The sequence below is a fragment of the Manacus candei genome, unplaced genomic scaffold (genome assembly GCF_025592945.1).
Source record: "Manacus candei isolate 608988 ecotype Guabito, Panama unplaced genomic scaffold, ASM2559294v1 h1tg000008l, whole genome shotgun sequence".
In the NCBI taxonomy this organism is placed as follows: domain Eukaryota; kingdom Metazoa; phylum Chordata; class Aves; order Passeriformes; family Pipridae; genus Manacus; species Manacus candei.
This window is the reverse complement of record NW_026138056.1, coordinates 28,049,415-28,060,931: the sequence shown is the minus strand read 5'-3', so window position 1 is coordinate 28,060,931 and position 11,517 is coordinate 28,049,415. Positions and strand designations below refer to the sequence as shown.

The following is an 11,517-nucleotide window of genomic DNA, read 5'->3' as shown; positions in this document are numbered from 1 at the left end:
CACACTGAATCCTGGAGGAGAGTTCTCACCATCATGAGGGCCAGATGATCTCCATATGAACAGAACAGAAGGAACAGCGTGAGGAAATGTGTCAGATGAGTACAGAAATGAAAAAATGAGGACAAAATTCAGATATGAAATACTCCTATTTGTTTGCTGTTTCTTTCAGGAACTGGAATAAATGAGGAAAAATCACTTCATCAAGACTTACTCGTGAACTGTTCTGAAAGTCATCTTCCAGAACTCATGTCAAAACTCTTATTCTGCATGTGAGACTTGTTCAGCACTGCCCTATTACACTTCCTGTTACAGGGTCTGCAAGTATCCCAAACATTGACAACTCAGCATTGCAACTTTTGTTCAGAGACCTCATGAGACACAGATAGTCAGCTGCACCTGCAATGTCAAGTCAAAACAGAGGCAAGCTTCCACCTAGAAATCACAACTCCCAGAGACAGTCACAATATCAGCCCACCAAGAAACAGCACATTGCTTCACTCTTGAGCTTCTCCATTGCCTGCCTCTGCTATGCCCACATAACATAGGGTCTCACTTCAGAAGATTTTAGATGCTGATAAGCTCTCCAGTGTCCTGCACAAGGAGTGTTTTTGTTGCTAATTCAAACATACAATGATAAATAAATAATAATAAATTAATATCATGGTTCAATTAATTACTCCTCTGCAGAAATAAATCATTACATGGTTTTGTTTTAAAAACAAAGCAAAAATTACCCCAAATACCTTGGTGTATATAGTAGACTACCTAAACGTTAGAGGGTGATTGTTTTTCCTTTATTAGTGGTCATAAGCTTTCCACTGCAACATCTTTTTGTGAAACAGAAGTGCCTTCCTAGCTCAAAAGATTTTGCTTAAAATGTATTTTTCATAGAAAAGACCTGATCCCCATTTTGTGAAATCAGCCAAGTGAATTAGCCTTATTCACTTCAAACAGGTCTTCTAAAAGAGGAATTACTCATTGTCAACAAAGTTAGGCATCCTGAACAAAAGTGTTTTTTTCAAGATCTTGATATTCATAAAGGCCTGTACTTTGTTTTGGGGCACCTCAAGTAGTCCAGAGCACCATCTAATTTCTCGTCTGTGAGTCAGAAAAAACCAGTACAGAATCCATCCACATGCGCCTATGGGCTCCCAGTCTCCTCAGCACAGATAACCTCAGCAAGGTATCTGAGGAACTGTGACTCTTAACGTCACCTGTGAATCTGTGCCTGTGAATATGTCACAACTAAATACAGTCAGTTTGGAAATAAATAAACCACTATTTGAGTATCTTTTAATCCCTACGTTTAATAAATATTGTCAATTCCTATCAACCTGTTCACAGAGTTCACTTTAATTTGCTGTCTAGAACCGTAATAGCCAACTTTTCAATGCAGTTTTCCCCAAGGTGTACAATTCATCCAAATAATAGCTCTGAGTCACCCAAAACACTTCCAGCCCGTTCTCAGCAGGAGAACCTGGTTTACACTGACGCCAGTTACAAAGCGAGCAGCCACGCAACCAACAGCGCTGGCGTGCTACTGATGGGGAAATACCCGCCCGCAGTATCTTTACGACGTTGCCACATTCCCTCCAGAGTCAGCTCAGTTTCTACTCTCAGAGCCCTGTGATTCCCGCCAGTAAATCCTCCTCAGGCCCCTCGCCGCCCGCGGGCTGTGCCTCGGGCTGGCCCCGGCTCCAAGCGGCTCGGCCTCGCCTTCCCCGCACCACTTCCGGTGACCACCCCACCCCGAGCCGGAGCCTCTCCACGGCCCCATGGGCGACCAGGAGCCCCTGCTGGCGCTCGCCGAACTGCAGACGGCGGAACCGCAGCTCGGGTTCCACCGGGACGCCAGACCCGGCATCGCAGACCCCGCATCACGCGGGCACTCCAGCTGCCCGGCGGCCCCGCTCGGCCTTAGAGCCGTCCCGCCCCTACCGCTCCCATTGGCTGTTTGTTCTCCCCCGAGCCGCTGATTTGCTCCTCGGCCTGTCAGTCAGGCAGGCGTGCGCCCCGCCCCGGCACGGCCGCCGTGCGGGAAGCCCCTGTCGCGCGCCGTCCCGGTGTCTCCGAGCGCTTCCTGCGCAGCCGCGCGGGCGGCGCCGCGGTCAGTGCGGCCGAACCGCCCCCGGGAGCCGCCTCTGCCCCGCGCCGGGGCGGCTGAGCGGACACTGCCCAGGGCGGCCCCGTCCGCGCAGAGCTTCGCCGGGAGGCTAGAGGCAGAGCCCGGCGGCGGCGCAGGTCAGTCGGGGCGCGGGGCGGGACGAGCCGGAGGGGCTGCGCTGGGCGGCGGCTGCGGCCTTTGGCGGATCCCGGTCAGGCTCCTCCCGCGGCCCGGCAGGCCGGGGCGGTGCCGCATGGTCAGCCCGTCTGGGTCAGTCCCCGGCTGTGCTCCGGGGCCTGCCTGTAGGAACTTGTGTTCAGCCTCCTGCCCTCCCCGTGCGGCTCCCTGCCGGGAGTCCCGCTGGCGCTCAGGCTCCTGGTGCAGCGGAGGGATGGCGAGGGGTTCTGGCTAGGCCCGGGCGTGCGGGAAGAGAGGACGGAACCTGGGGACAAGCTCCATAGAGAGGAGAAGGTATAATATCTTGTCAGAGGAGTGATTTCGTCTGAGTTGTTATTCTGATGTTAGTTGAGAGAGTGAAGCGTTTATAATCTCCAAGGCTCTTTCCTGTGACTGCGTGCTATAGGTGACAAGGTTTCCTGTAGGAGACCTGCTAAAGGTGAGGGTGGCACCTTTCCACTTTCTGTTTATCCAATTTCGTGTAGCCTGTAAGTAACAGACCACTGGTTTTCCACAAAATGAAGGTGGATTTGTTCTGAATGGCCAGTGTGTTTTGACAGAGGGCTGAATTCTGCTTATGACATTGTCCATACTAGAAACCACAGCACTGTATGCTTTTTGTGTGATCTTTGCCTGTTAGTGGGAGGGAGGTGTTCGCTAAGGTCAAAGATTGTCTGGCCAATTTGTAGTAAAATCTGACTCCAAATTATTTTGCCATTTGATTTTACTGGAAGTTAGTGAATTCTTGTCAAACTTTTTTGAGCCGTTATTAACATGTAGTTCAACAACAGTTGCAATATTAGACTAGGAGTTGAGAGGTATTTCTCTATAAGCCTAATACTATTTTTAGTCTTTACGAAGATATGTTTTATTAGTGCTTTCTTCTAGAGATTCTTTTTCATCTTTCTGCTTTCGTTTCTATTCACCAGCAGCTTGTTTTTCAGTTCCTGGATGTCCACCATCACTAGTTTATCTAATAAAGTGATTAGTAGGAGAACAGCTGAAAGTTTCATTGCTGGTACCTTAACTGGAGTAGCAGATAAACTGTTAAGGGGATTAAAAATTCACGTCTGATTTTTGGTTTTTGTTTGTTCATGCTGCATGAAGTCATCAATTTCAGTTACTTGCTGTGAAGTTAAATTCATACCTGTAACATGTATAAATTAATTCATTAAAAGGGGTTTTTTTTATTTTTAATTTTTGGTAGAAATTGAATAGACCAGTAGGGCACATAATCAAGAGTATTGGAGGGATTTAACACTTATATTTTAGTTCTTCTGGAATTTACTACAGAAATAGATGATCATGTCAGTATTGGAACACCTACTTTGGTTGCTAGTGCTCTAGCATTGGTTGCTAGTAAGAATACTACTTTGGAGTTAAAAAGTTGTATTTTCCACAAGCCCTTTCTTCGGAGAGAATAGTTCAGCACTTGTGTCTGTGGTGATGTACATGGAGAAAAGCCGGTGGTGTACGTGAGAGATTACACCATGAGTAAACTAGTTCAGTTTTCTGTAGGAAAAAAAATATCTCCAATATTTTGCTATCCTATACGTTACAGTAATGTTTTTTAAATAATTTGTCTTCTTCTGGGTGAATCAGATGGTATTTTTATTGCTAACAATTGTCAGAAGTTTATATCTGCCTGTGCAAACATACTTCAGAAAGCAGCATTACGTTTTGTTTTTAAAAATCTTAACATTTTAATAGCTTATTCATTTCATATCCCTATACTCGACACTGGTGAGGCCACACCTCTAATACTGTGTTCAGTTGGGGGCCCCTCACTGCAAAAAGGACATTGAAGTGCTAGAGTGTGTCCAGCAAAGGGCAACAAGTCTTGTGAAGGGTCTGGAAACATGTCTTATGAGGAACAGCTGAGGGAGCTGGGTTTGTTTAGCCTCAAGAAGAGGCTCAAGGGGGACCTCATCGCTCTCCACAACCACCTGAAATGAGGCTGTAGTGAGGTGGAGACCTGTCTTACCTACCGTGTCTACAGTGAGAGGACAAGAGGAAATGGTCTCAAGCTGAGACAGGGGAGATTCAGATTAGATATTAGAAAAAAATTTTTGCATTCTTGGGGGGGTCAGAATAGGGCTGCCCAGGGAGGTGGTTGTCACCATCCCTGAAATTGTTTAAGAGGTGTCTGGATCTGACACTGGGTGATGTGGTTTAGGGATAGTGGCAGTGCTGGGTTGATGGTTGGATTTGATGGTCTTAAAGGTCTCTTCCAACCTTTATGGTTCTGTGATTTATACTTCTGATTACCCTGATGCTTATAAGTGTTCTCTGTATCATTAAGTCTGTGGATTGGAAAGTGGAATATATTTCAATCTCTTCACTATGAATGTTTTGCAAGGATGTTATATAATGTCCTCTTTCTTGCCTACCATTCTGGATTGTATTGAGGGAGGATGAAAGAGGTGGGGTATTGAGGACTTTTTAGAAATGAGAGTTTGTGTGTATATCAATGTTTTTAAAACCCTGGTCTTATGCATATATATTTGCAGTTTTAAAAGTTAGAATTGAGTATGTTTATTATTGAGTACAGAGCATTGTGAAATTGCATTAATCTGGGACCACAGCAACTGAAATAACCCTTTGGTTAGCCTTTTGCCTCTATTTCTAAGTCCTTTTAGCTTCTAGATCTGCCTTAGTTAAAACTTGTGGGTTTTTATTTGTTGAGATCATCTTTTTCAGCAAGTGAAGAAAATCCATTCCCATTAATGTTGGTATAATTAAGTAACAAACTCTGCGTGAGTGTAAAAATATCTTTTACTTTTGTTAGAAATGTTAAAAACTGTAAAGTAATAGTAGCGAACTTAGATATATCTGAATTGGCTCATGCTTAAGTGAGCTACCCTTAGAACTCTGAGTATAGCAGTACAAATATAAAATTTCATCTTCTGAATCTATTTTTAAAAAAATTTAATTTCTTAGGTAATGGGCCTTCAGATGCATTATGAATCTACTCGCGTATTAAAAGGCTGTCAAGTAGCTGGTATGGTATAGCTCAGTTCATGTTGGTAGATTAATAAGGATTAGGCTTGATATATGGAATGTCTGTTTTGTGCAGGAGGATGTTTAGATTTGGGAGGGAAATTTTTTATTTGTTTGACAGCTCTGGATGTTTTTCTCCTTTTAAATTCTTCTATTATTTCCCCATCCCAAGACTGTAGGTATAATTTCATTAGAGAATGTACTGACTCAGAGAAAGGTTTTGATACTTAGTGTGGTCCAGGACATGTAGGAAGTAAATGTTCCTGTAATGGACAAAATGAAATTCAACTAAAACTTGCAAGCAAGTATTAATAGTATATAAAGAATTGATTGAACCCTCCATAGAATAGAGTAGGAAAGGTAATTTCTATACTCAGTTTTTGACACTTACTAATCCAAGGACGTTCATTTGGGCTTTGACATCAAATGTTGTGATGTAAGTTGGGAAAGAGATGTATCTCTGTTTAACAGTCTTTTATAGTCTTCTAAAGAGAAAGTCCTGAAAATCACCAAGGACTGCTACCCAGAGAGTATTTGGGAAGGAAACAGGCTTATGGCTATATATTATCAATACCAAAAATATATTGTAAAATAAATGACTCTTCAATATATAAATCGTCAAGGTGTAGGGAGTGATGTCTGAATCCAGTGCTAACATATATCTGGATATAGTAATGAAGCACATGGTCTTTAGGGGGAAAAAAACCATTTAATTACATGTTCAAAATGTGAGAGAGTGGGAATGTCTTTTTTTAAACATATTAAAGTAGTTTCAAAGCCATGAGGTTCAGAGAAAGTAGAGGGAAAGAAAGATGGACAGCTATCTGAAGGAAGACTAGCAGTAAATTGAACAGTAGACAAAATCAGTCAACAATTTGAGATTATAATTAATGTACCTTATTACGCATATGGTTTATTTCTATTATGGTTATAACGACCTACTCTTAAAAAAAATTTAAAAAAAATCCCACAACACTGTTGCACTTGCAATTTCTACATTTATTCAGTGAAAACAGGAATCAGGAAGATTAAAAAAAAACAAATAAATTGTGTCTAGTTAACACTAACTGGTAAGTTTTAGACATAAATACAATTTCATTAAATTAGTTTACAAGCATGGTGTGCTCCAATAATAATAATAAAAATAAGAAAAATATGAATAAGTTTTTAAATTAAAAGATAGCAGTGTATTTGATAAGAAAGGTTCTTCATGTATTAACAATAAATTTGTTCTGGATTAATATCAGTCTAACTGAAGAGTAAGATATATTACATGATTTTTGATACCTGGCTTCTGAAAACTTTAACAATTTATGGGCAGAGAGGGTATTTTTAAGACTCTCTAGGTAATAACTTTTTCAACAAAGAAGTTCATCATGTTTGTGGCAGTTTAGCAATGTTTCCTTTGAGCTGTATGGTCCCTGACAGAAACTAGTGTAATATATTTCTTATTCATTCCGGATATGCTTAGGAAAGTCAAAGTCTGCCTGGAGTTGAATCTGGTGAGGGATGTCAAAGGCAATAAGAAGTGCTTCTGTAAATACATCTGTAGCAGGAGGACTATGGAAAATGTGGTCTCATGGCTGAATGGGACAGGGGCTCTGATAAACACAGAATGTGGAAAAGGCTGAGGGGTACTGAAGGCCTTCTTTGTTTCTGTCTATACTAGCAAAGACCTTCAGGAATTGTAGAATGCAGGGAAGAGTCTGGAGCAGGGAAGATGTACACTTGATGGAACAGATTTAGGTCAGAGAATACTTGAGTAAACTGGACATAGATAAGGCTCTGGGCACTGATGGAGTGCTGAGGGAGCTGGCTGATATCACTGATACTGTTGATAATATTTGATTGGTCATGGAGACTGGGATAAATGCCTGTAGACTAGAGGAAAAATTTTAAAAAGGCCGGTGTGTTGTGCTAAAAAGCTGCAGTCTCATTAGTCAGATTGTGCCGTTGCTTCTGTCTTCAGAAGGGCAAGGAGTACTCGGGGAACTACAGGCTGATCAGCTTCACCTTAATACCCCAGAAGGATGGAAGGTGATGGAGTGGCTAATCCTGGAAACCATTTTAAGACACATTAAAGACAAGAAAGTGATCTGGAGTAGCCAGCATAGCTTTACCCAGGGGAAGCCATTCTTGACTAACCTGATAATGTTCTACTATGAAATGACTGGCCTGGAAGACAAGTGGAGTGCAGTAGATACTTGTTTCAGTAAGGCTTTCAGCAGTGTCTCCTGTGACATCCTCATAGAGAAGCTGCTGAAGTGTGGGCTGGGTGAGCAAACAGTGAAGGTCAGCATAAAACTTGCAGAAGAGATGGAGAAGGAGGATGGTGATCCATGGTGAAGTCTAATTGGAGGCTAGTAACTAGTGTATTCCAGGGTTCTGGGTACTGAGTTCAATCCTGTTCAACGTCTTCATGAATGATCTAGATGATGGGGTAAATTGTACTCTCAGCAAGTTTGCTGATGACACAAAAGTGTGAGGAATGACTGATATGCCAGAGGATTGTGCTGCCATTCACAGGGACCTAAAAAGGCTAAAGAAATGGGCTGACAGGAATCTCATAAAGTTCAGGAAGGGAAAGTATTAAGTCCTGCATCTGGGGAAGGTTAACTCTATGCCCTGGTGTCTACTGGGTGGCAAGCATCTGGAAAGTAGCTTTGGAGAAAAGTCCCTGGGGGTCCTAGTGGACACCAAGTTCAGAATGAGCCAGCAGTGTGCCCCTGTGGCATAGAAGGCTGATGGTATCCTTGACTGCATAAGGAGTGTTGCCAGCAGATCAAGGGAGGTGGTTGAAAATCCTGTCACTCTCCTCAGCAGTGGTGAGGCCACATCTGGAGTACTTTATTCTGTTCTGTGCTTCCTGGTATGGGCGAGGCCTGGAGAGTCCAACAGAGGGCCACAAGGTTGATTAAGGAACTGGGGCAGGACTTATGTGAGGAAAGGCTGAGAGTACTGGGACTGTCCAACCTGGAGAAGCATAAGCTTGGCAGGATCTTCTTCATCTATATAAGTACCTGAAAAGAGAGTGCAAAGAGGACAGACCCAGGCTCTTTTCAGTGGTGCACAGTGACATGACCAGAGGCAGCGGTCACTTGCCAAAATGCAGGAAGCTCTGCCTGATCATAAGGAAACAGTTTTTCACTGTGAGGGTGACCAAGCCCAAGTTGTCCAGAGAGATTGTAGAATCCCCCTCCTTCAAGATAGTCAAAAACTCTCTGGACATGGTCCTGTACAAGTTGCTCCAGACAGCCCTGCTTGAGCAGGCAGGGCTTGGACTTCATAAGTTTACAGTAAACACACTGATCCCTTCCTACTTGCCTCTGTTATCACATACATGAAAAAATTAAACGGAGGGGGTAACAGTCAACTCCCATGTCATCTCTTTTCGTTTTTATTTTTATTTTGTCTTCCTAGCTTGCAGTAAATACACAAGCAGTATTTGGGCAACCCACCAGCAACAGAGTTTAGGAAATTTTTAGAGGAAAACTGCACTGTACTACTGTAGAATGACTGCAAATAAAAGACCGCTTTGCCAGCAAGCTTTGAGAGTGGCATATTTTTCTTTGAATCATAATAAATATTTTAAAGTCTGTATTGATCCTTCACATCATAAATACACTTAAATCTCTACAAATTTATTAGCCTGATACATTTGTTTAGTGTATACAGAGCTGAACAACTTGTAAGATACAAAATGTGAAAAGGATATATTTGCACTTGTATGTAATGTGTGCAGTTAAAAGATAATAATTTTGTCAATTAAAATCAGTCTTTAATTGGAATACGCTAATGTAAATTTCTCTGTAGGAAGTTCTGCTTTCCAAATGTTAACTTTCCAGGAAAAACATCTGAATTCATGCAGTTTTTCAGAGCATGTAGAGAGTGAATTTAAATTTTCAACCTAAATGATAGTAAGTTGCTTATGACTTAAAATGGAAATAGACTTCACTCACTGTATTCCTGCTGCAGTTAATGATGATAGACCCTACACCTTGTTGCATCTCTAGGACTGCAGCAGCAGATTACTTCAGGATCATCTTTTCAAGCAGGCTGCTTATGCTGTTTCAGGGTTTTTGTTGGGGTTTTTGGTTTGGTTTGGTGTTTTGCTGGATGGAGAGGGGGTGGAGATAGGGTTGTTTTTTTTTCCTTTTGGCACCTAATACAATATATACTTTTTCACATAGACCAGGAGGCAGAGAAGGGGTGTGACTCTCCTTTTAGATAACTAGCCTGGTCTCAACACCAGCTACTCTAAAGCACTCTATGTGAAGTTAAAAGCAGCAAATGAAAAAAAAAATTTAAAAGGGCCAATATGTTGTGCTAAAAACTGCAGTCTCATTTGTCAGATTGTGCTGTATGTGAACAGAGAAGGTAGCAGGCTCTTTGTCCTGTGGCTTCCTGGGTGAGCTAAATGGTTCCTGCAGCCATGCAGCTGACGTACATCTACAAGCATTGTCAGCTCACATCTAAGCTTTACAAAAATCTTCAGGAGAAGGAAAACAGGAAGGATGCTGTCTATTTGTAACATGCCTCTCTCAGAGATGGTGGTAAGTTGGTTTTTTTTTTTTTGGTTTGGAGGTGGAATACAAGAAATTTGGAAGTCAGATTATTTCAGACTGTTTTCAAAAGGAAACTAAATTCAGATTTTTCACATGAAGAAAAGGTACAAATGAGAAGAGAAAAAATTCTGAGATGAAAAAGAGGACAAATACACAATTTGGGAAGAGAGGGGAATTATGACTGGAACAAGTCTTGATTCAAGGTTGATTCTGGCTGGGTCTGGGCACTTCCTACTTTCTCTGCCAGGGGTGACCTGTGGAGATTTTCGGCCTTTAGGAAGAAGTTGAATTGAACACTGCTAATATTCATTATGTTTGTGTCAGTAGCTGCCTGGGAACAATGTCTCTAAAATTTCTGTCTCTGCCAGTCCTTATCACCACTGTCTCGGTGTTCAGAGAATCACAGAATATTCTGAGTTGGAAGGGACCAACAAGGATCATAAAGTCCAAGTCTTAAGTCAATGTCCTGTGCAGGGACCAAACCTGTGACCTTGGTGTTATGAGTACCATGCTCTAACAAACTGAGCTAATCTATTGTCAGTGGGGTTAGAAAAGAAAAGAATTAATCAAAATTTAAATTCTAACAAAACTTGGAAAAAATTCATTACAATAATAGTAATAATATTAACTTTATAGGTAGTGTAGCTGACAGAAGATATCACAGGAGGGTTCTGGCAAGGAAAAAAACTTTCCCTGGAAAGGAAATTAATATAGGGCCATGACACTGTGGGGCACAACTAAATATGAAGGGAAATTCATGTTGGAATTGCAGAGGGATTTTAGCAGCTGTAACAGCATACAGCTCAGGCTGCCTAGTAAGAAAATTATTATCCCTCTTTTAAACTGTTACATGTAATACATGTGTGCAACCATGCCAGTGGATTCTAAAATGCTAATAAAGTTATAGGATCGAGGAGAGTGTGGTGAAAGCCTATCAGTCTTCCCTTGTGTGCTTAAAGTTACTGTAATTACCAAGTAATAAAACTGTCAAGATTTGGGGACACTGAGCACATCTAATTTTCCCAGCATCTCTGTTAGTCAGCGTGTATGCCAAACATTTCAAAGTACAATCGTATGAAGAGGTAAGAGTGGGGAGTGTTATTTATTTAAGCAGAGTAGTCTCTCATCTGCAAGTCTGCATAAATCCTACAGTGGACTTGTACAAATAATTCTTTTTCTTTTCATTTTTGAAAGACAGCAAAAAGTTTCATTATTTGTATTTATGGTGTGGTGTTGTGCTTGCACATTCAGCATGTTGGGCTTGAAGACCACAGTTCTGGTCAAATGAAAAGTTTAGTTTTCTATCTCGCTGTTGGCTGGTGGTGGACGTAAGAGTATGATACTGAGATTAAAGGCAGCTGGTTTCATGATTACCTGTCTTTCTTCACCCTGTTACTCTTCTTACTGGTTCTGCATGTATCTTACCTGATTCTGTGGTGGTCTATATGTGTACTACATCTGCAGAAAAATAAATTAAAACAGGTGGGGTTTTTGCCAGTTTAGCATGAAAGAACAATTCAAGAGAGAGTCGAATGAGTGCTGGTGCTAGTCTGTGAGAGAAGGACACAATACACAGTAGAAGGAAAACGGGAAACAGCAATTGTATCTTTTAAAAATTACATCACCTTATGTTTCTATAGAACACACACCTATAAATTGAGATATATGTCA

At 41.7% G+C, this 11,517-nt stretch overlaps 1 protein-coding gene across 16 annotated transcripts in view; it reads left to right on the top strand.

Moving 5' to 3' along the window:
- Positions 1-1,976: 1,976 nt before the first annotated feature.
- The window catches only part of PEX2 (peroxisomal biogenesis factor 2), a 55,125-nt gene continuing 45,584 nt past the window's right edge, over positions 1,977-11,517 (top strand). For 5 of the 16 annotated variants that reach the window (XR_007902061.1, XR_007902050.1, XR_007902032.1 and 2 more), the window contains exon 1: positions 2,248-2,575. The gene's annotated coding sequence lies outside the window, so the exon portion shown is untranslated. The other 11 variants (XR_007902076.1, XR_007902040.1, XM_051775772.1 and 8 more) reach the window with 7 other exon arrangements.